Consider the following 21,727-nt stretch of genomic DNA (forward strand, 5'->3'; position numbering starts at 1 on the left):
ATCAATATTGTCAGCGGCAGGATGCCATACACATCTGCCATTGGCCTTCCAGATGGCAGAGATCACAGGTTTCAAAGACGCTATTAAAGGAGCCTGGGTGAGTTAGCATAGTGCGTCTTGTAGATGGTACACTGCTGCCACTGAGCGTTAGTGGTGGAGTGAATGAAGGTTGAAGGTGGTGGATTGGGTACCAACCAGTTGCACTGTTTTTGTCCTGGCTTGTTCTGAGCTTCTGGAGAGGGTCATTGTAACAATAGCCATCCAAACAATTGGAGAATATTCCATGACACTTCTGAGGTGGGCCTTGTAGGTGGTAGACAGCTTTGGGGTTTCAGGACATAAGTTACTTGCCATAAAATTTCTAGCTTCCAACCTGATGTTGTAGCTTCATATAACACAAGAGTAGGATTATGAAAAGTATTTAAGCAGATGCTATTAATGGGTAAGATTTAAATTATATCTGCAAATGCTGTGCTTTAGCATGAGCTAACTGCTGTTTGCTTTACATCATTCATGTTCAGCATTCAGGGTCACTTTGGGATAGCAAGGTTCAACTTGCTCTTTGTATTCAATGCTACTGTCCAATTTAATGACTTTGATAAGTTAGCTTAGCTTATACTTGTTGTAAAAGCGAGCAACTTTCAATCTTATCCACTTCGTATACTGACCTTCCCATTTTCTGCAGGCAGTAGTGATTGTGAGTATTGTCTCTTCTTGTCTGCCCTTTTCTTGTTCTTGTCAAACTAACTTTTCAAATGGAATTCCACTGTTATAGTATAAGGATCCTGTTCTCAGAGAATTAACCTGTTGTTTAACAGTGAGATACGTGATAAATGTGCTTTGGCCAAGTTAACTACTTAGCTGTTGTTACACTGCATTGCTGGTTCTTAAACTTTTATAATAGCCTAAGCATTGTGAGACCAAATGTAAACTGAAGGAATGTTTCACCAAGCATCTCAGCCTGGCCCAGAGAAGCTGACCTGACCTCCCAGTCACTGCCCATTTTAATTCCCTTTCCCACTCTCTTTCTGACATGAGCATCCTTGGCCTCCTCCATTGGCACAGCAAATCAAACTCCAAATTGGAGGAACAACACCTCATCATCCGCCTGGGCGGCCTACAGCCTGGAGGACTCAACATTGAGTTCTCCCAATTTCAGATACCATCCCTTCCCATCCCCCGACTCCCTTCTCAGCCCCTCCTTTCCATTCCTCTCATTGACCCTTCCTTCTAACCACCAACCAGATTCATTCCTCCATCGACCACCACGTTGTACCCTCGACCTCTGTTCCCCCATCCCCACTTCACCACCCTACCCCTCCCCATCCCCTTTATCTGCAGCTCCCCTTACACCCACACCCACTCCTGAAGAAGGGTTACACTCCAAGCATTGACTACTCCACCTCCTGATGCTGCCTGGCTTGCTATGTTCTTCCAGCCTCCTGCCTCTCTACCTAAGCATTGTGAAGCTTTCTAAAACCTTTTGGCATTGATTTAAAATTTCAGTCCTAAACCAAGACACCCAATCTTCTGCTACACCCCAACCACCATCAATTTTACCCTTTGAACAACCAAAGTGATCACGAGTTCCTTTGAGTTGTGGCATTCAATCAAGACACATGTCAGGGCCTAATTTTGACATTAAAGAAAAGGAAGAAAAAGCTTTCATCTCCACACATTTCATGTTCTCAGAATGTGCCAAAGGTCTTTAAAACCAATGAAGATCTTTGTATGAGTTAGTACTAATGTAAGTAGTTAATGAAAACCATATAGCCAGCTAGATGTTAAAAAATTCCTTTCCTTTCAGCCAGCAATCATGAAAATGAGACTGTAGACTAGAAAATAAGTCCCTGTGACACATTCTACTAATTATTATTTACCAAGATAGCATAATCAATTGACCACATCATTTTATAGGTAAAAGTGAGGACTGCAGATGCTGGAAACCAGAGTCTAGATTGGCATGGTGCTGGAAAAGCACAGCAGGTCAGGCAGCATCCAAGGAGCAGGAAAATTAATGTTTCGGGCAAAAGCCCTTCATCAGGAGTGGAGGCAGGGAGTCTCATTTTATGGCTCCTTGACCAATCTGAATCCAGTATTAATACTTTTGCTTCTCCAAGAATTCAGTAAAGACAGTTTTTTAGGCTAGCTTCCTTGTTGTTTAATTCTATTCTACTCTCATCCACACTTCGATTTTCAATTTAATAGTGACATTTAGAAAAATACTATACAAATTTTGTGGCACTTAATTTGTTCACTAATTTTATTCATGCACAGTATTTATCACAATCTCTCTGTTATTGCAGCATCTCATAATCAAGTTCTTGTATCCTGTTTAAGGCAAGATTTTTAAACAAAATTGCCACAGAACTTTGTTTGCAGTCATTCAAAAACTGACATCTTTTACATTAATACCAATACATAAATAGTGAATTTCCTGTCGTATTACCCACAGTGAGTCAGAGGATATGGAAAATCATAACCGATAGCTTGCCTTGGTGCGGAGGTTAGTTGGCGTGGAAGGGAGGTAGGAGGATGCCTAAAAACAAGGGAAAAGTAATTGTGCCACCCTGTATATATTTTCCATAATGACAAGCAGCTTGTGTAATTTTCTCCATGGGATTTAGTGGGGAGAGTTTAGTGGTTGCATACTATCTTTAGGAAGCCAAAAAAGTCTTTGCAGCAATTGGTTTGTTGTTAAATCAGTAGAGTTCTGGCATTAACTATTTAGAAGCTGGTGATAATCAAGACAAATTTATGGTACTCAGGTTTTGCTTTGCTATGCAACATCTCAGGATGATTTGCACTGTACTTTAATGTTTGTGCGAAGCAAGTTCAGCTTCGTGACAATGATAAACTAATTATAAATCTGTGGTCAAGGTCTGGCCTGGCTCTGGAGTGAGATTCCCTTGAGGTTGCTCTCACCTGCTGCTTTAGCTTGATATCCAAGCAGCACAATTCTAGTGCGAAACAAAATCTAATTTGCACTGTGATCAGAGAGCATCTGATTTCAATTCTGTTTTCTGTTTCAGCGGGCAGACATTCTCACCTACCTGCTGAACAATGTTGAAATTTCAAACTTTACGCTGCCACATACATGTCAAGCTAAACAGGTTAGTTAAAGTGCCAACTAGGAATCACAAAGTATACGCAGGTTCCATCTGACCAGACTGAATCTGCTGCTCTCAGGCTGCGAATCTGTTTGTATAACCAGAGGGACGTAAGGAGAGAATTCGGGCGTGGTCATAAATATTTGTAAGATAGTGAATCATGCAGTTCCTGACAGGAATGTTAATGAATAGCAAGACACCAAGCAGCAGTAAGAACATGGAGATCACATCCATCAAGAGTGGCTCCATATTGGGAATGAAGAATGAATAAAACAATGAAACATGTGAAAAAAAAAGAGAAGGAAGCAAAGTCTAATACTGAGAAAAGTGGAAGACACTGAAGGACGATGGTCATTTTTTATTAGTAAAGCATAAAATATTAACTTTTGTTTTCTGAACTATTCAGTTCTTCTATAATTAAAAATTGCCCTCACAGATGGCAATTTGATTTAGCATGCCAATTTTAACATTTACAATTGTACTCCAATTTCCTTAACTTTTGTTTCTACTGCTTTATATTTGAACTTTTCAAATACATTTCTAATTTATTTTCAAATGCTGCTGTCATACCACACAACAAAAGTCAGTACTCTATGTTCTAATCACCATCTGAACAAAGAGATATATTTATAGTTTTGCTTTAGTTTCTTCAATGACTAGTTTATGGCTCCATTGGTATTGAATGGGCAGGCAGCAGACATCACTCAGTACTGTCTTAAAATCTTTTATAATTTTGCAAGTGCCAAAGATTCCTATTCATCTTTGTTCATGTGAAAGAAAACAGCTCGTCAAGTCTTTCTTCAAATTTGCAAGTCTGTAATGCTTGGGCATGTTTTAGCTGACTATTTTTAAGTGATAAAATTCATTTGTAGGGTGGAGCAAGAAATATCATTACTGGTGAAAGGAGTTAGGAGGTATGCTGAGTTCAAGTGTCCAATTGTATTAATGTGTTGGTTGATGACTAATAAATGAGAATGACATGTCATGTGTGCTGTGCCTAAAGGCTGGCCCTTGACTCATCATCTGCTGATGCTTCATCCTGAGCTGGCTTCCTGGCAGTGGTGCTTTGTCATCAGCTTCCAATTTCAGAAGGAAGGGCAATGAGGCAAGTCCTAAGTCTATCTCAGATGGAATGAGGATTTGAACTTACATTGTTTGCACTATTTGGAACTAAATGCTGGTATATCTCGTCAACTGAACTAAACAGCTCCATGCACCCCCAGAAAAAGAGGGCAAAGTGGTATACGGAGGTGGCAGTGTTCATGGGCAAAGTTTCAGAGCTTACCGCCTAGATATTTCTGCAATATTGCATTCTAAACCAGTAAGTGCCAGTAATTAGCAACACTGGTGCAATGGACTCAATGTCAAGCCGCTAAACACGTTTTCAAAAAGACCTTTATTAGAACCAGGAAACGGTTTGCTCATTCAAGTGCAAATAACAATGGATTATATGTCATTGCTCATAAACCTTGACAGTTTGTGAAAAGGTGCATTGCAATCTAATGGTTAAAAATGATTGTGCATTCACAGTAATCTTTGGTTCTATGATATTAGAAGAAAGAACTAACCCGTGTGTTGACCAGTTTTCTATCATTATCTTCATTCCAGATTGTGGCTTTTTTTTTAGTGTCTGTCTACTCCCTTGCCTGAATTTTATTTTAAATTTCCTAATGCTGCATGGACATTGCTGGCAAGTCAGCATTTTAATATTGCTTTAAATCAGTCTGTTCAGACATGACCATATTGTTGGAACAGTGGGATTTAAACACTGGCCTAGAGTTCGGGAAATTGGCACTGTGCCACAAGATGAAAGTGAGTACTGCAAATGCTGGAGATTAGAATCAAGAGCATGGTACTGGAAAAGTACAGCAGGTCAGGCAGCATCCGAGGATCAGGAAAATCGATGTTTCAGGCAAAGGCCCTCCATCAGGAATGAGGCTGGGGACCTTGGGGGTGGAGAGATAAATGGGAGGGGGTGGGGCTGTGGGGAAGGTAGCTGAGAGTGCAATTGGTGGATGGAGGTGGGGGGTTAAAGGTGATAGGTCGGAGGGGAGGGTGGGGTGGATAGTTGGGAAGGAAGATTGACAGATGGGACGGGTCATGAGGATGGTGCTAAGCTGGAAGGTTGAAACTGGGGTAAGGTGGGGGGAGGGGAAATTAGGAAATTGGTGAAATCCACGTTGATGCCCTGGGGTTGGAGGGTCCTGAACTTCCTCCAGGTGTTGGGTGGTAATGGAGTGGCGATGGAGGAGGCCCAGAACCTGCATATCCTTGGCAGAGTGGGATGGGGAGTTACAATGTTAGGCCATGGGGCGGTGGGGTCGATTGATGCAGGTGTCCCGGAGATGTTCTCTGAAGCGCTCTGCGAGTAGGTATCCTGTCTCCCCAGTGTAGTGGAGACCTCATCGGGAGCAACGGATACAATAAATGACACGTGTGGAAGCGCAGATGCAACTTTGATGGATGTGGAAGGCTCCTTTGGGGCCTTGGACGTAGGTGAGGGGGGAGGTGTGGGCGCAGGTTTTGTAATTCCTGCGGTGACAGGGGAAGATGCCGGGAGGGGAGGGTGGGTTGTTAGAAAGCGTGGATCTGACATGTAGTCGCAGAGGGAACAGTTTTTATGGTAATCAGATAAGAGTGGGGAGGGAAATATATCTCTGGTGGTGGGGTCCGTTTGTAGTGGCAGAAATGGCAGAGGATGATGCGATGTATATGGAGGTTGGTGGGTGGAAGATGAGGACCAGGGGGTTGTGGTTGGAGGGGTGGGATTTGAGGGTGGAGGTGTGGAATATGGATGAGATGCATTGGAGGGCATCATCAACCACGTGGGAGGAGAAATTGCAGTCTTCAAAGAGGGAGGCCATCTGGTATGTTCCCGATGCAGGCTCGTCTACATTGGGAAGACAGGACGCCTACTCGCAGAGCGCTTCAGGGAGCATCTCCAGGCCACCTGCACCAACAAACCCCATGGCCCCGTGGCTGAACACTTCAACTACCCCCTTCCACTCTGCCCAGGAAATGCAGGTCTTGGGGCCTCCTCCATCACTACTCCCTTATCACCTGACGCCTAGAGGAAGAACACCTCATCTTCTGCCTCAGGACCCTTCACTCCTGGGGCATTGATGTGCATTTCACCAATTTCCTCATTTCCCCTCCCCCCACCTTACCCCAGGTCCAACCTTCCAGCTCAGCACCATCCTCGTGACCCGTCCCACCTGTCCATTTTCCTTCCGCTCCACCCTCTCCTTTACCCCCACCTCCATCCACCTATTGCACTCTCAGCTACCTTCCCGGCAGCCCCACCCCCTCCCATTTATCTCTCCACCCCCGAGGCTCCCAGCCTCATTCCTGATGAGGGGCTTTTGCCCGAAACGTCGATTTTCCTGATCCTTGGATGCTGCCTGACTTGCTGTGCTTTTCCAGCACCACACTCTTGACTGGGCCACAAGACCCCAGGCCAACATTTATTGCCCACCACCATTTGCCCTGAAGAATATGGTGCTGATCTGCCTTTCTGAACCACGATAGCCAACTTTAATATAGATGACTGGTAATTAAGCGTAACCTCGTTAATGTGTTCGGTTTGATCTATTGACTGTCTGAGCCATGCAAGATAGCTCTGGAAGAAGCAGATTCCCCCTGACCTTCCAGTCAGCAGTGAGGCCACCACCTCTGCATTCAATCCTGACCTACATTTCTGAACAGTGAACCTTTTCTTTACTCGGACGACAAAGGCTGAACATGTCATCTCATTTTATTTGAACTCTCCAGATTCTTTAAAGATTCTGGCTTGCTGCCTACTTAATCATCTTAATAAGTGAAACAGAAATAATATAACTTGGGTCACTTTTTGCAACCATTTCAACATGCTAATACTATGTAAATATCCCACCACTTCAACTGAAATGCAGTTTCAACAACTAAAATATCATGTTTCGTGAAGTAGAATTTCAAAACATAAGTGCTGTTGTTCAAACTTATTTTAAATCTCGTTCGTTGTTATGAGGTGAGCGTGGTTGAGGGAGCACAGTGTTTCTTAGCAACCCACACATAGCCTCAGCCCTACCTGAGGGCGGGTTTGGGGTGGGCAGGCTCCTCCAAACTGAGGGGGAATGGTAAGAGGTAGCCTCTGATCTCGGGGGTGGGGGTGAATTTGGGGGGACTGAAGGGAGGGATCCAGTCAGAGGGAGGGTTCCATCGGATGGGAAGGGTCAGGGATGGAGCCACCAGTCTGAGGGGGGAGGTTCATACTGAGGGCACGAGGGATTGGCTCCAATCTGAGGGGACACAGTTGATTGGTTGAAGGCCCCTTTCAGATTCTTACATGGAAAGGGGATGAGCATAAATCACAGGCAGTGACAACACTACCCACCCCGTTGTGGCCATACAATGTTTGCCATTAGTAGAGGAACAGACTGCTCTTTTTCATGTACTTTCCGGCTACCACTCACTATCAACTCAGGGAGGGTGATGGCCTAGTGGTATTATTGCTAGACCATTGATCCAAAGACCTAGATAATGTCCTGAGGACCCAGGAAGGAATCCTGCCACAGCAGATGGTGGAATTAGAATTCAATAAAAATCTGAAATTAAGAGCGTAAGGGTGACAGTGATGACAATTTTTGGAATACCCATTGGTTCACTAGTGTCCTTTAAGGAAGGAAACTGACAGACCCCATAGCAATGTGGTTGACTCTTGAGATGCCTTCTGGGCAGTTAGGGATTGGTCAGCGATATCCTCAATCCATGAATGAATAATAACCCTGAGACAGTTGCTGTAGATCTGTGGTGATGCAAATTTTATGATTGTGCTAATTAGTAGATTTCAGGATATTGAGCCTCAGACTGTGAGACAGTAGCACAAAACTAGGACTGGAATAGGAAATTTTATTATTAGATCATCGCAGTAAAATATTTTTCTAAATTTAGTCATAGGCCATGAGTAGAAGTAACTTTCTGGCTCTCTGTGCTAGATGATTTGGATAAGAAAAAGAAGGAAGCATTTATAAGGTATAGACAGGATAGATTGAGTGAATCCTTTAGAAGAGTATAAAGACAGTAGGAGTATACTTAAGTGGAAAATCAGGAGGGCAAAAAGGGGACATGAGATAAATTTGGCAAATAGAGTTAAGGAGAATCCATAGGGTTTTTACAAATACATTACGGTCAAAAGGGTAACCAGGGAGTGAATAGGGCCCCTCAAAGATCAGTAAGGTGGCCTTTGTGTGAAGCTGCAGGAGAGGGGGGAGATACTAAATGAGTTTTTGCATCGGTGTTTACTATGGAAAAGGACGTGGCAGATATAGAATGTAGGGAAATAGATGGTGATGTCTTGAAAAATGTTCATATTGCAGAAGAGGAAATGCTGGATGTCTTGAAATGCATAAAAGTGGATAAATCCCCAGGATCTGATCAGGTGTACCCGAGAACTCTGTAGGAAGCTAGGGAAGTGTTTGCTGGGCCTCTTGCTGAGATATTTATATCATCGATAGTCACAGGTGAGGTGCCGGAAGACTGGAGGTTGGCAAACGTGGTGCTACTATTTAAGAAAGGTAGTAAGGGCAAGCCAGGGAACGGTGACCATGATGTCAATGGTGGGCAAGTTGTTGGAGGGAATCCTGAGGGACAGGCAAGGCAAGGACTGATTAGAGATAGTCAACACGGCTTTGTGCATGGGAAATCATGTCTCACAAACTTGATTAAGTTTTTTGAAGATTGAAACTTTATTGCTGGAACAGCACAGCAGGTCAGGCAGCATCCAGGGAACAGGAGATTCGACGTTTCGGGCACAGGCCCTTCTTCAGGAATGAGCAGAGAGTGTTCAGCAGGAGAAGATAAAAGGTAGGGAGGAGGGACTTGGAGGAGGGGAGTTGGAAATGTGATAGGTGGAAAGAGGTCAAGGTGAGGGTGATAGGTCGGAGTAGGGTGGAGGCGGAGAGGTCAAGAAGAAGACTGCAGGTCAGGAAGGCGGTGCCGGGCTGGAAGGATCCGGCTGAGACAAGGTGGGGGGAGGGGGGATGAAGAAACTGGTGAAGTCCAAGTTCATCCCCTGTGGTTGGAGGGTTCCCAGTCGGAAGATAAGACGCTCCTCCTCCGACCGTCGGGTTGTTGTGGTTTGGCGGTGGATGAGTCCAATGACCTGCATATCCTCGGTGGAGTGGGAGGGGGAGTTGAAATGCTGTGCCACAGGTTGGTTGGGTTGGTTCGTCCGGGTGGCCCAGAGGTGCTCTCTGAATCGCTCCGCAAGTAGGCGGCCTGTCTCCCCAATATAGAGGAGGCCACACCGGCTGCAGCGGATGCAGTAGATGATGTGGGTGGAGGTGCAGGTGAATCTGTGGCGGATATGGAAGTTTCCCTTGGGGCCTTGGAGAGAAGTGAGGGGGGAGGTGTGGGCGCAAGTGTTGCACCTCCTGCGGTTGCAAGGGAAGGTGCCGGGAGTGGTGGTTGGGTCGGTGGGGGGTGTGGATCTGACAAGGGAGTCGCGGAGGGAGTGGTCTCTACGGAAAGCTGATAGGGGAGGGGAGGGAAATATATCCTTGGTGCTGGGGTCTGTTTGGAGGTGGCGGAAGTGACGGCGGATGATGCGCTGTACATGGAGATTGGTGGGGTGGTAGGTGAGGACCAGTGGGGTTCTGTCCTGGTGGCGGTTGGAGGGGCGGGGCTCAAGGGCGGAGGAGCGGGAAGTGGAGGAGATGCGGTGGAGGGCACCGTCGACCAGGTCGGGGGGGAAATTGCGGTCCTTGAAGAAGGAGGCCATCTGTGTTGTACGTATTTTGAACTGGTCCTCCTGGGAGCAGATGCGGCGGAGACGAAGGAATTGGGAGAATGGGATGGCGTTTTTACAGGGGGCAGGATGGGAGGAGGTGTAGTCCAGGTAGCTGTGGGAGTCGGTAGGTTCCCCCCCGCCGGTCTCTATCACCATGTCCAACTCCGCCCCCACGCCGACCTCTGTCCCCGCCCCCAGGCCTAACCCCGCCCCCGCATCCAGCTCCAGTCCCACACCAGGTCCTAGCTCCCCGCCCTGCCGTGTGTTCACCATCCCTCCAGACTTGCCCCTCTCTGAGGATGAAAGATCAGTCCTCAGCAGAGGTCTCACCTTCGTTCCCACACGTTCTCGGGTCAATGAATTCAATACACGGAGTGACACCGAACAATTCTTCCGCCGCCTTCGCCTCCGTGCCTTCTTCTTCAATCAAGACTCTCGCCCACCCTCTGACGACCCCTTCTCCCACCTCCAACACACCCCGTCCACCTGGACACCCCGTGCTGGCCTCCTACCTGCCCTCGACCTCTTCATAGCAAACTGCCGCCGCGATATTAACCGCTACCTGAACTCCCACACTCCCCCCACCCACTCCAACCTCTCACCCTCGGAACGCGCAGCCCTCCACTCCCTCCGTTCCAACCCCAACCTCACCATCAAACCAGCTGACAAGGGAGGCGCAGTAGTAGTTTGGCGCACTGACCTTTACACCGCTGAGGCCAAACGCCAGCTCGCAGATACCTCCTCCTACCGTCCCCTTGACCATGACCCCACCCCCCACCACCAAACCATCATCTCCCAGACCGTCCATAACCTCATCACCTCAGGGGACCTCCCATCCACCGCCTCCAACCTCATAGTCCCACAACCCCGAACCGCCCGTTTCTACCTCCTGCCCAAAATCCACAAACCTGACTGCCCCGGACGACCCATCGTCTCAGCCTGCTCCTGCCCAACCGAACTCATCTCGGCATACCTCGAAACGGTCCTGTCCCCATTAGTCCAAGAACTCCCCACCTACGTTCGTGACACCACCCACGCCCTCCACCTCCTCCAGGATTTCCGCTTCCCCGGTCCCCAACGCCTCATCTTCACCATGGACATCCAGTCCCTGTACACCTCCATCCCCCATCACGAAGGACTCAAAGCACTCCGCTTCTTCCTTTCCCGCCGTACCACCCAGTACCCTTCCACCGACACCCTCCTTCGACTGACCGAACTGGTCCTCACCCTGAACAACTTTTCTTTCCAATCCTCCCACTTTCTCCAAACAAAAGGAGTAGCCATGGGCACCCGCATGGGCCCCAGCTATGCCTGCCTCTTCGTAGGGTATGTGGAACAATCCATCTTCCGCAACTACACTGGCCCCACCCCCCATCTTTTTCTTCGCTACATTGATGACTGTATCGGCGCTACCTCGTGCTCCCACGAGGAGGTTGAACAGTTCATCCACTACACCAACACCTTCCACCCCGACCTCAAATTCACCTGGACAGTCTCGGACTCCTCCCTCCCCTTCCTAGACCTTTCTGTTTCTATCTCAGGCGACCGAATCAACACGGACATCTACTACAAACCTACCGACTCCCACAGCTACCTGGACTACACCTCCTCCCATCCTGCCCCCTGTAAAAACGCCATCCCATTCTCCCAATTCCTTCGTCTCCGCCGCATCTGCTCCCAGGAGGACCAGTTCAAAATACGTACAACACAGATGGCCTCCTTCTTCAAGGACCGCAATTTCCCCCCCGACCTGGTCGATGGTGCCCTCCACCGCATCTCCTCCACTTCCCGCTCCTCCGCCCTTGAGCCCCGCCCCTCCAACCGCCACCAGGACAGAACCCCACTGGTCCTCACCTACCACCCCACCAATCTCCATGTACAGCGCATCATCCGCCGTCACTTCCGCCACCTCCAAACAGACCCCAGCACCAAGGATATATTTCCCTCCCCTCCCCTATCAGCTTTCCGTAGAGACCACTCCCTCCGCGACTCCCTTGTCAGATCCACACCCCCCACCGACCCAACCACCACTCCCGGCACCTTCCCTTGCAACCGCAGGAGGTGCAACACTTGCGCCCACACCTCCCCCCTCACTTCTCTCCAAGGCCCCAAGGGAAACTTCCATATCCGCCACAGATTCACCTGCACCTCCACCCACATCATCTACTGCATCCGCTGCAGCCGGTGTGGCCTCCTCTATATTGGGGAGACAGGCCGCCTACTTGCGGAGCGATTCAGAGAGCACCTCTGGGCCACCCGGACGAACCAACCCAACCAACCTGTGGCACAGCATTTCAACTCCCCCTCCCACTCCACCGAGGATATGCAGGTCATTGGACTCATCCACCGCCAAACCACAACAACCCGACGGTCGGAGGAGGAGCGTCTTATCTTCCGACTGGGAACCCTCCAACCACAGGGGATGAACTTGGACTTCACCAGTTTCTTCATCCCCCCTCCCCCCACCTTGTCTCAGCCGGATCCTTCCAGCCTGGCACCGCCTTCCTGACCTGCAGTCTTCTTCTTGACCTCTCCGCCTCCACCCTACTCCGACCTATCACCCTCACCTTGACCTCTTTCCACCTATCACATTTCCAACTCCCCTCCTCCAAGTCCCTCCTCCCTACCTTTTATCTTCTCCTGCTGAACACTCTCTGCTCATTCCTGAAGAAGGCCTGTGCCCGAAACGTCGAATCTCCTGTTCCCTGGATGCTGCCTGACCTGCTGTGCTGTTCCAGCAATAAAGTTTCAACTTTGATCTCCAGCATCTGCAGACCTCACTTTCTCCTCTAAGTTTTTTGAAGAAGCAACAAAGAGGATTGATGAGGGCAGAGCGAGAGATGTGATCTATATGGACTTCAGTAAGATTAGATTTCATGGAATACAGGGAAAACTAGCCATTTGGATACAGAACTGATTCAAAGATAGAAAACAGAGGGTGGTGGTGGAGGTTTGTTTTTCAGACTGGAAGCCTGTGAACAATGGAGTGCCACAAGGATCGGTGCTAGGCCCACTACTTTTTGTCATTTATGTAAATGATTTGGATATGAGCATAAGAGGTATAGTTAGTAAGTTTGTAGATGACACCAAAATTGAAGATGTAGTGGACAGCAAAGAAGGTTACCTCAGATTACAACAGGATCTGGACCAGATGGGCCAATGGGCTGAGAAGTGGCAGATGGAGTTTAATTTAGATAAATGTGAGATGCTGCATTTTAGGAAAGCAAGTCTTAGCAGTATGTATACACTTAATGGTAATGTCCTAGGGAATGTTGCTGAACAAAAAGACCTTGGAGTGCAGGTTCATAGCTTCTTGAAAGTGGAGTTGCAGGTAGATAGGAGGTGTTTGGTATCCTTTCCTTTATTGAACAGAGGATTGAGTACAGGAGTTGGGAGGTCATGTTGCAGCTATACAGGACATTATTTAGGCCACTGTTGGAATATTGCATGCAGTTCTGGTCTCCTTCCTATTGGAAGGATGTTATGAAACTTGAAAGGGTTCAGAAAAAATGTACAAGGATTTTGCCAGGGTTGGAGGATTTGAGCTATAGGGCGAGATTGAATACATGCTGTGGGTGGTGCGTATGTGGAATGTGCTGGCAGAGGAAGTGGTGGAGGCTCGTACAATTGCACCATTAAAAAGGCATTTGGATGGATTTTTGAATAGGAATGGTTTAGTGGGAGGGCTTTTGCTTGAAACATCGATTTTCCTGCTCCTTGGATGCTGCCTGACCTGCTGTGCTTTTCCAGCACCACTCTGATCTAAACTCTGGTTTCCAGCATCTGCAGTCTTCACTTTTGCTTAGTTTTGAGGGATATGGGCCAGGTGCTGGCAGGTGGGACTAGATTGGATTGGACTATCTGATCAGCATGGATGAGTTGGACCGAAGGGTCTATTTCCATGCTGAACATCTCTAAGACTCTATGACCTTCTGGTACTTGATGCTGTTATTAAACAGTAACAGGAGAATGTTCAAATTTGGTTACTAATGTTTTTATTTTCCAATGAATACTTAACTCGGTAGCTTATTGACATTACAGCCTGTTCATTGTGCATCTTACAGGGTGCTATATTTGAAAATTGTGAACAGTTCAGCATCAGTTTCTCTTGGCAATTTAAATGGCAGATGGAAATTAGTGCAAGACTCTCAAATATGGAAAATACTAAAGGTTGTGATTTTGAAAAAAATATATCAATAGCTCAAACAAGGTATTAGATTAGATTCCTTACAGTGTGGAAACAGGCTCTTCAGCCCAACAAAGAGTAACCCACCCAAACCCATTTCCCTCTGACTAATGCACATAACACTATGGGCAATTTAGCGTGGGTAATTCACCTGACCGGCATATCTTTGGACTATGGGAGGAAACCAGAGTACCCCCACGCAGACATGGAGAGAATGTGCAAACTCCACACAGACAGTCACCCAAGGCTGGAATTGAACCTGGGACCCTGGTGCTGTGAGGTAGCAGTGCTAACCACTGAACCACTGTGCCACCCATATTAGCATTGAATCTGAGATTTATTTATCCAAGAAATATCTGCGTAACTGCTGAATTTCTTTGCAATTTGAATTATGCCTCCAACCCCTCGATTCTGCAGAGTCTTCCAAGAGATAATTGTATTAAATAACTTTTGTTTGCTGAATCATTGCCAAACTTGAATGGGTGCAGAAAAGATCTATAAGCATATTGCCATGATTGGTGGGTTTGAGCTCTAGGGAGAGGCTGAATAGTCTGGGGCTATTTTCCATGGAGTGTTGGAGGTTGAAGGGCGACCTTATAGAGGTTTGTAAACTCATGAGGGGCATCGATAAGATATAGCCAAGATCTTTTTCCCAGGGCAGGGGAGTCCAAATCTAACGGCGTAATGAAAGTGACCTAAGGGGCAACATTTTCACTCAGAGAATGGTGCGTGTATGGAATGAGCTGCCAGAGAAAGTGGTGGAGGCTGGTACAATTACAACATTGAAAGGGCATCTGGATGGGTACATGAATACAACGGATTTAGAGGGATATGGGCCAGGTGGTAGAAAATGGGACTAGATTAGGTTAGGGTATCTGGTCAGCATGGACGAGTTGAACCAAAGGGTCAGTTTCCACGCTGTACATCTCTATGAGTCTGTGATTTATATCATTTTGTTCTGTTACTTTCCTATGGAGGCAAATAACAAACAGTTCTTTAAATGCGTCCACAGGTCATATAAAAATATAAAAATAGAACTTTTTTTCTAGCAACGCTGAAATTTTATAAATGCTGTTGGCCCTATGCATTTTTAAAATTTTTGCCATTTCTTAACATGCAAAGGCTTGCTACAGTTTTTTGCGCTGGTAATGCCACATTTGGAGTATTGTGTATACAGTTTGGCCTTCTCATGTAAGAAAGACCATGATTGCATTAGCAGCAGTTCAGAGAAGGTTTGCTCGATTGATTGCTGAGATGAAGGGGTTAAATTGTGAGGAAAGGTTGGACAGGATTAACCCATTTCAGTTGGAATTTAGAAGAATGAGGGATGATCTTATTGAAATTATTTAAGATCCTGAGAGGACTTGACAAAGCGGGTGCTGAGAGATTGGAAAGTGGAGGCAGAACTTAAACTCAAAGGCCCTACTTAGATGGACTTGAGGATAATTTTATTTTTATGTCAGAAGATTGTTAGTCTGTGGAACACATCCCCAGAGAGCAGTGAATGCAATTTCACTAAATACTTCTAAGGCTCAGTTGAATAAATTCTTGATTGACAATGAGTAGAGGGGGGACAGGCAGGAAGGTAAATTTAAGACCATATTAGGTCAACCCTGAACTTATCAAATAATGCAGAAGGCCCCAGAGGCCAAATGGTCTATTCTTGCTCTTAGTCTGTATGCATGTAATGATAAATCTCTATAAAACTTTAAGATTAGGAGTATTATGTTCACTTTTGGACTGTATGCTGTGGTGAGTTAGACAGTAGCGAGGCTACAATGATTCATTAGAATTCTACATGTTCTGAGTAAGTACAAATTCAAAGAGTTGAAAGCATGTGACATTTTCTTGCTGGAAGAGGAAGGATTAATGTGTAATTTGATAGAGCTGTTTAAAATGATGGTGACAGAAGAGATCAAAACAGATCATGACAAGCAGTTGAATCTTGAAAGAGGTACCATCAATATGAGATTGAACATGAGATTTAGACCAAGATTTTTGAGAACATTTTGATACAAAGGGTATAGAATTTGTTACTGATGTTGGGGATTGAAGCATACGGTGTGCTAATATTTAAGAATGGTTTAGATGGGTTGTTCAAGGATGTGAGGAAACTAGGCATGCGAGAACCTTTTTAACCTGGTTTTAATCTTTCACACAGGTGATCTCTCAATCTTCTGACAAAAGACGTATTGTATGCAGTTTTTGTCTCTTTATTTAAGGAAGCATGTTCTGGCCATGGAGTGAAAGTGACAAAGGTTTATCTGACTAATTCCTGGATGGTAGGACTGACATATGAAGGGAGACTAGATTGGTTAGGAGTATGTTCACTGGCATTTGGAAGAATGGAAGGGGGATATCACAGAAACCTAAACAAATTCTAACTTTACTCGACAAGGCAAACATAGTAAGGATGTTCCTGATGAATGGGGAGTCCAGAACAACGAGTCAAAGTCTAAGGATACAGGATAGACTACTGAGGACTGAGATGAGGAAAACCTTTTTTTCTCCCAGACAGTAGCAAGCCTGTGGAATTCTCTAATACAAAAGGTGGTTGAGACCAAAACACTGAGTGTTTTCCAAAAGGATATATTGCCTAGGCTTTAAGAGATTACAGGGTCTGGGGAGAAAGCACGATCAATGTACAGAGTTGGATGATCAACCAAGACCAAGTTGTATAGTGGAGCAAGCTTGAAGGGCTGAATGGCCTACTCCTGCTCCTATTTTCTATGTTTGCAAGGCTTTCATTTTCTGCCTAGGGGTCAGCAATCACTTGACACTGGAGTTTAGCTCCCATTGGGGGCAAGCCCAGACAGCATGTCATTTCACAGAATCACAAAATTCTTGCAGTGCAAAATGAGAATATTAATATTAATTATCTTCAGCCTTTGGACAAGCTTTGTGTTCTTTTTAACTCAAACTAAGTAATCGATGTAGGATCAGTATCTTGTACATTTGCCTTGTCTTTGGTGAATGGTGAAGCACTGGTGGTTACAATTGACCTCAGGGAAAGCTGAACAGAAAGATCCAATGATCTCTGTCGCATGGATTGTTTTGTTTTTCAGTTAGTTTGAATCTCATGTCAAGTCAAAGGATTGTCCAGGCAGCCATTCAAATATCCTTGTAACATCAAAGTCTAAACTCCCTTGCTGGCATCTGTCAGATCCCCAAACTTGCTTTAGATTTAGGATCCATGCACTTTGTGTCCAGAGACTGCTTCTAGTCCCAGCAGTGGCTGCTATTCCATCCTGGCACTGCTGAGGCCTACAGAGCTCATGGCTAATCAGTCAGACTGGCAGTTCTCCTTGCTGGCACTTATTGTCCCTGAGGTGTGGAAGCCCCAATCTTAACGAAGACAAATTGCTTCCAGCATATTGTTATTGTGAGGCAGTTGCATTTTGATAGATGTGGTACCAACCTATTGGAGTGTGGGAAATCCTTCTCTCTCCACTCTCTCCCCAAAACAAAAATTTGGTTACAATTCATTTGACAAGGTGTGAGTTTTTTCAGGTGTTTTGAAAATGTGCAAGGGCAGAATCTGTCATATCTAATTGTTTGCAATCTGTGAAGACTTCCAAGCTGTGGAAAACTGTAGCATTATTGGCAACAACTTCTGAGTTTCCACGGAGTCATACAGCATGGAAACAAACCCATTGGTGCAACCAATCCACACTGGCCATAATCCCAAAAATTAGTCCTACCTGTCTGTATTTGGCTCATATCCTTTCAAACATGTCTTATCCATCTAGTTCTCTAAATTTCTTCTCCCAGGCAGTGGTGAGCCTGTGGAATGCTCTAATATAACTCAGTGGTTAGCACTGCTGCCTCACAGTGCCAGGGACCCAGGTTCGATTCCGGCCTTGGGCGTCTGTCTGTGTAGAGTCTGCACATTCTCCCTGTGTCTGCATGGGTTTCCTCCGGGTGCTCCAGTTTCCTTCCACAGTCCAAAGATGTGCAGGTTAGGTGAATTGGTCATGCTAAATTGCCCATAGAGTTAGGTGCATTAGTTAGAGGGAATGGATCTGGGTGGGTTACACTTTGGAGGGTCAGTGTGGACTAGTTGGGCCGAAGGGCCTGTTTCCACACTGTAGGGAATCTAATATTTAAAGTGATTGAGACTACAACATTTAGTGTTTTCAAAAAGGAGTTGGGTATATTGCCGAGGGCTTAAGAGATCATAGGGTGGGGGGAGAAAGCAAGATCAATGTACAGAGTTGGATGATCAACCATGACTACAATGGCTCAGTGGTTAGCACTGCTGCCTCACAGCACCAGGTTCCCAGGTTCGATTCCAGCCTTGGGCAACCATCTGTTCGGAGTTTGCACGTTCTCCCTGTGTCTGCGTGGGTTTCCTTCCACAATCCAAAGCATACAGGTCAGATAGATTGGCCATACTGAACTGCCCACAGTGTTTGGTGTGTTAGTCAGAGGGAAATGGGTCTGGGTGAGTTACTCTTTGGAGGGTCGGTGTGGACTTGTTGGGCCGAAGGGCCTGTTTCCACATTGCAAGTAATCTAATCTAAAAGCTTGAAGGGTTGAATGGCCTACTCCTGCTCCAATTTTCTATGTTTGCAAGGCTCTAATTTTCTGGCTAGGGGTCAGCAATCACTTGAGGCTGGAGTTTAGGTCCCACTGGGGGCAATCCCTGACGGCATGTAATTTCACAGAATCACAGTCTTTTAAACATTGTTACTGGACTCAATCCACCACTTCCTCTGGAAGTTCATTCCACACACGAACCATGCTATGTGTTAAAAAAAAAGGTTGTTCAAAATGTTTTGCTTTGCTTTGTGCAGACTCCAGAATTTGTGATCAGTTTCAGAGAATAAATGATGACAACTGCTAACAGTTCCACTGCCATTCATATCACAACATTCAAACAATTAGTTTTAGATCTACATCCTGGTAGATCTAAATGATGTTGCCTCGAGAACATTGGCGGAAATACTGAGTTCCTTGTGATGTCTCCTCACCACCCACCTCAGACAAGGCCAATTTAAAAGATACTGATGACATATTCATTACTTAGCTCGAGTTAAAGGAACACAAAGATTGTAAGTATTCTAGGATTACGGATGAAGATTAGGGATGTGAAGCCCAGGATGTCTAAATGTTCGCAGATGCATCCACTCTTCCATCAAAGACATAGACTGAAGGTGGTATTAAATCTCCCCATCAAAATTTGCATTTTTTGGTAGATAATTTCCATGGCATACAAAGGGTTACACAGTACTTTGAAGCCACTGGTGGAAATCCAGTCCCAAATGCACTCATAAAAGTTATATTCAAATACTTAGGACACTGGCCTAGCTGCAAATCCATATAAAATTGTATAACATGGAAACATTTACGATATTCAAAGTGAGTATAGAGTTAGCTACTTCTCCATCTCTTGCATGCTGCTGTCACAATGCTGCCAGATTCTTCATGCTCATTTGCAGAGAAATGGAGAAGTAACTTAAATAAAACTTGAGAATGCTGACTTAAAGTCACACCTTCAGGCAGTGCTTGCATTACATAATATTATGTGATGTTTGTGTAGTTGTATGAATTTCTACATCTAACTGAGTGCAGATTGGATCAGGATGATAGTATGAACACTGAGCCTCGAGGGGAGTTCTGAATTTGCTATTCTCTATTGTGTTAATGTTCTTCAATTGCAAAATCATCCAGGTGGCTTTCAATCATAGCAGCAAGACATTGTAATTTCGAGGTAAAAACAATGACTGCAGATGCTGGAAACCAGATTCTGGATCAGTGGTGCTGGAAGAGCACAGCAATTCAGGCAGCATCCAACGAGCAGCAAAATCGACGTTTCGGGCAAAAGCCCTTCATCAGGAATAAAGGCAGAGAGCCTGAAGCGTGGAGAGATAAGCTAGAGGAGGGTGGGGGTGGGGGTGGGGAGAAAGTAGCATAGAATACAATAGGTGAGTGGGGGAGGAGGTGAAGATGATAGGTCAGGGAGGAGAGGGTGGAGTAGATAGGTGGAAAAGGAGCTAGGCAGATCGGACAAGTCCGGACAAGTCAAGGGGACAGTGCGGAGCTAGAAGTTTGAAACTAGGATGAGGTGGGGGAAGGGGAAATGAGGAAGCTGTTGAAGTCCACATTGATGCCCTGGGGTTGAAGTGTTCCGAGGCGGAAGATGAGGCATTCTTCCTCCAGGCGTCTGGTGGTGAGGGAGCGGCGGTGAAGGAGGCCCAGGACCTCCATGTCCTTGGCAGAGTGGAAGGGGGAGTTGAAATGTTGGGCCACGGGGCAGTTTGGTTGATTGGTGCGGGTGTCTCGGAGATGTTCCCTAAAGTGCTCTGCTAGGAGGCGCCCAGTCTCCCCAATGTAGAGGAGACCGCATCGGGAGCAACGGATACAATAAATGATATTAGTGGATGTGCAAGTAAAACTTTGATGGATGTGGAAGGCTCCTTTAGGGCCTTGGATAGAGGTGAGGGAGGAGGTGTGGGCACAGGCTGTACAGTTCCTGCGGTAGCAGGGGAAAGTGCCAGGATGGGAGGGTGGGTCGTAGGGGGGCGTGGACCTGAGCAGGTAGTCACGGAGGGAACGGTCTTTGCGGAAGGTGGAAAGGGGTGGGGATGGAAATATATCCCTGGTGGTGGGGTCTTTTTGGAGGTCGGCGGATGATTTGGTTTATGCGGAGGTTTGTAGGGTGGAAGGTGAGCACCAGGGGCGTTCTGTCTTTGTTACGGTTGGAGGGGTGGGGTCTGAGGGCGGAGGTGCAGGATGTGGACGAGATGCGTTGGAGGGCATCTTTAACCACGTGGGAAGGGAAATTGCGGTCTCTAAAGAAGGAGGCCATCTGATGTGTTCTGTGGTGGAATTGGTCCTCCTGGGAGTAGATACGCCGGAGGCGGAGGAATTGGGAATACGGGATGGCATTTTTGCAAGAGATAGGGTGGGAAGAGGTGTAATCCAGGTAGCTGTGGGAGTCGGTGGGTTTGTAAAAAATGTCAGTGTCAAGTCGGTCGTCACTAATGGAGATGGAGAGGTCCAGGAAGGGGAGGGAGGTGTCAGAGATGGTCCAGGTAAATTTAAGGTCAGGGTGGAATGTGTTGGTGAAGTTGATGAATTGCTCAACCTCCTCGCGGGAGCACGAGGTGGCGCCAATGCAGTCATCAATGTAGCGGAGGAAGAGGTGGGGAGTGGTCCCGGTGTAATTACGGAAGATCAACTGTTCTATGTAGCCAACAAAGAGACAGGCATAGCTGGGGCCCATACGTGTGCCCATGGCTACCCCTTTGGTCTGGAGGAAGTGGGAGGATTCAAAGGAGAAATTGTTAAGGGTGAGGACTAGTTCGGCCAAACGAATGAGAGTGTCGGTGGAAGGGTACTGTTGGGGACGTCTGGAGAGGAAAAAACAGAGGGCTTGGAGGCCCTGGTCATGGCAGATGGAGGTGTAGAGGGATTGGATATCCATGGTGAAGATGAGGCGTTGGGGGCCGGGGAAACGGAAGTCTTGGAGGAGGTGGAGGGCGTGGGTAGTGTCTCGAATGTATGTGGGGAGTTCCTGGACTAGGGGGGTTAGGACAGTGTCGAGGTAGGTAGAGATGAGTTCAGTGGGGCAGGAGCATGCTGAGACAATGGGTCGGCCAGGGTGGTCAGGCTTGTGGATCTTGGAAAGGAGGTAGAACCGGGCAGTGCGGGGTTCCTGGA

General features: G+C 46.5%; 1 protein-coding gene across 2 annotated transcripts in view; it reads left to right on the plus strand.

Moving 5' to 3' along the window:
* The window catches only part of itpr3 (inositol 1,4,5-trisphosphate receptor, type 3), a 277,430-nt gene that overhangs the window by 16,295 nt on the left and 239,408 nt on the right, over positions 1 to 21,727 (plus strand). The gene's annotated exons all lie outside the window — the stretch shown is intronic.

Source organism: Chiloscyllium plagiosum, unplaced genomic scaffold (assembly GCF_037043375.1).
Source record: "Chiloscyllium plagiosum isolate Xiang-an unplaced genomic scaffold, Cpla_swu_hap1 HiC_scaffold_26, whole genome shotgun sequence".
Taxonomy (NCBI): domain Eukaryota; kingdom Metazoa; phylum Chordata; class Chondrichthyes; order Orectolobiformes; family Hemiscylliidae; genus Chiloscyllium; species Chiloscyllium plagiosum.